We start from the raw sequence: 3309 nt of genomic DNA on the forward strand, positions 1-3309 counted from the left end.
GTGGATTTTTCTGTCATTTACTCATTTCTGTAAACCTTAGGACACTAGTTTACTACTTATAGGATCTTTTGACATTGTATCCGTACCTTATGACCTCATAACATTTTTTACACGTTTCTTGTACCTTCCACAGCATGAGCCTCTAAACCCCATGGTTGGGGGTGAGGAGCTCTGCTGTGTCTTGATGGATTAATGCAATTACTATTGTTTCTTATTCAATCATGCTTGCTTCCATTCTAAGATATCACTTGCTCTTAACCCGGATGAATGTGATGATCCGTGACACTCATCATATTCTCAACTATGAACGTGTGACTGACAACCACCTCCGTTCTATCTTAGATTAAGTAGATATCTCTTGGGTTCTTTAGTCGGAATCTTCGTGGTATAAGCTAGAACTGATGGCGGCATTCAAGAGAATCCGGAAGGTCTAAACCTTGTCTGTGGTATTCTGAGTAGGATTCAATGACTGGATGACTGTGACGTGCTTCAAACTCCTGAAGGCGGGGCGTTAGTGACAGACGTAAAAGAATCACTGGATTCTATTCCGGCCTGATTGAGAACCGACAGATGATTAGCCTATGCTGTGACAGAGCATCAGGGACGTATTTTCACTGAGAGGATGGGAGGTAGCCACTGACAATGGTGAAACCCTACATACAGCTTGCCATGGAAGGAGCCTTGCGTGTTTGATGAAGAAGACAGTAGGAAAGCAGAGATTCAGAAGATGGAGCATCTCCAAAGCCTCAGCCTATTCTCCATTACTGCAAAACAAGTACCTTTTTCATGTTCTTTTGCTTTTTACAATCAATCCTGATAATTTCTGATATCCTGACTAAGATTTACAAGATAACCATAGCTTGCTTCAAGCCACAATCTCCGTGGGATCGACCCTTGCTCACGCAAGGTATTACTTGGACGACCCAGTGCACTTGCTGGTTAGTTGTGCGGGATTGCAAAAGTGTTATTGCAATTTCGTGCACCATAGCCTTACTGGCGTTTAAACGCCAGTGAGTTCTTCCTCCAGGGTGTGCTATTTTTCTTCCTGTTTTTCATTCTGTTTTTGCTTTTTCAATTGATTTTGTGACTTCTTATGATCATCAACCTACAAAAAACATAAAATAACAAAGAGAAATAGATAAAATATAATCATTGGGTTGCCTCCCAACAAGCGCTTCTTTAATGTCAGTAGCTTGACAGAGGGATCTCATGGAGCCTCACAGATACTCAGAGCAATGTTGGAACCTCCCAACACCAAACTTAGAGTTTGAATGTGGGGGTTCAACACCAAACTTAGAGTTTGGTTGTGGCCTCCCAACACCAAACTTAGAGTTTGACTGTGGGGGCTCTGTTTGACTCTGAATTGAGAGAAGCTCTTCATGCTTCCTCTCCATGGTGACAGAGGGATATCCTTGAGCCTTAAACACAAAGGATTCTTCATTCACTTGAATGATCAGTTCTCCTCCATCAACATCAATCACAGCCTTTGCTGTGGCTAGGAAGGGTCTGCCAAGGATGATGGATTCATCCATGCACTTCCCAGTCTCTAGGACTATGAAATCAGTAGGGATGTAATGGTCTTCAACTTTTACCAAAACATTCTCTACAAGTCCATGAGCTTGTTTTCTTGAGTTGTCTGCCATCTCCAGTGAGATTCTTGCAGCTTGTACCTCAAAGATCCCTAGCTTCTCCATTACAGAGAGAGGCATGAGGTTTACACTTGACCCTAAGTCACACAGAGCCTTCTTGAAGGTCATGGTGCCTATGGTACAAGGTATGGAAAACTTCCCAGGATCTTGTCTCTTTTGAGGTAATTTCTGCCTAGACAAGTCATCCAGTTCTTTGGTGAGCAAAGGGGGTTCATCCTCCCAAGTCTCATTTCCAAATAACTTGTCATTTAGTTTCATGATTGCTCCAAGGTATTTAGCAACTTGCTCTTCAGTGACATACTCATCCTCTTCAGAGGAAGAATACTCATCAGAGCTCCTGAATGGCAGAAGTAAATCCAATGGAATCTCTATGGTCTCAATTTAAGCCTCAGATTCCCATGGTTCCTCAGTAGGGAACTCAGTAGAGGCTAGTGCACGTCCATTGAGGCCTTCCTCAGTGGCGTTCACTGCCTCTCCTTCCTCTCCAAATTCAGCCATGTTGATGGCCTTGCACTCTCCTTTTGGATTTTCTTCTGTGTTGCTTGGGAGAGTACTAGGAGGGAGTTCAGTAACTTTCTTGCTCAGCTGTCCCACTTGTGCCTCCAAATTCCTAATGGAGGACCTTGTTTCAGTCATGAAACTTTGAGTGGTTTTGATTAGATCAGAGACCATAGTTGCTAAGTCAGAGGGGTTCTGCTTAGAATTCTCTGTCTGTTGCTGAGAAGATGATGGAAAAGGCTTGCCATTGCTAAACCTGTTTCTTCCACCATTATTGTTGTTAAAACTTTGTTGAGGTCTTTCTTGATTCTTCCATGAGAAATTTGGGTGATTTCTCCATGAAGAATTATAGGTGTTTCCATAGGGTTCTCCTAGGTAATTCACCTCTTCCATTGAAGGGTTCTCAGGATCATAGGCTTCTTCTTTAGATGAAGCATCCTTAGTACTGCTTGGTGCATTTTGCATTCCAGACAGACTTTGAGAAATCAAATTGACTTGTTGAGTCAATATTTTATTCTGAGCCAGTATGGCATTCAGAGTATCAATCTCAAGAACTCCTTTCTTCTGACTAGTCCCATTGTTCACAGGATTCCTTTCAGAAGTGTACATGAATTGGTTATTTGCAACCATTTCAATTAGCTCTTGAGCCTCTGTAGGCGTCTTCTTCAGATGAAGAGATCCTCCAGCAGAGCTATCCAAAGACATCTTGGACAGTTCAGAGAGACCATCGTAGAAAATACCTATGATGCTCCATTCAGAAAGCATGTCTGAGGGACACTTTCTGATCAATTGTTTGTATCTTTCCCAAGCTTCATAGAGGGATTCACCATCCTTTTGTCTGAAGGTTTGGACTTCCACTCTAAGCTTACTCAATTTTTGAGGTGGAAAGAACTTTGCCAAGAAGGCATTGACTAGCTTTTCCCAAGAGTCCAGGCTTTCTTTAGGTTGAGAGTCCAACCATATTCTAGCTCTGTCTCTTACAGCAAAAGGGAATAGCATCAGTCTGTAGACCTCAGGGTCAACCCCATTAGTCTTGACAGTGTCACAGATTTGCAAGAATTCAGCTAAAAACTGATGAGGATCTTCCAATGGAAGTCCATGAAACTTGCAATTCTGTTGCATTAGAGAAACTAATTGAGGCTTAAGCTCAAAGTTGTTTGCT

The 3309-nt window shown here is 42.3% G+C and overlaps 1 non-coding gene across 1 annotated transcript; it reads left to right on the forward strand.

Moving 5' to 3' along the window:
• Positions 1 to 2906: 2906 nt before the first annotated feature.
• LOC130972131 (small nucleolar RNA R71) lies at positions 2907 to 3014 on the forward strand. Its single transcript, XR_009083327.1, has one exon. It is a non-coding gene; the product is annotated as a small nucleolar RNA R71 (small nucleolar RNA).
• The last annotated feature ends 295 nt before the right edge of the window (positions 3015 to 3309 follow it).

Source organism: Arachis stenosperma, chromosome 3 (assembly GCF_014773155.1).
Source record: "Arachis stenosperma cultivar V10309 chromosome 3, arast.V10309.gnm1.PFL2, whole genome shotgun sequence".
Classification (NCBI taxonomy): Eukaryota; Viridiplantae; Streptophyta; class Magnoliopsida; order Fabales; family Fabaceae; genus Arachis; species Arachis stenosperma.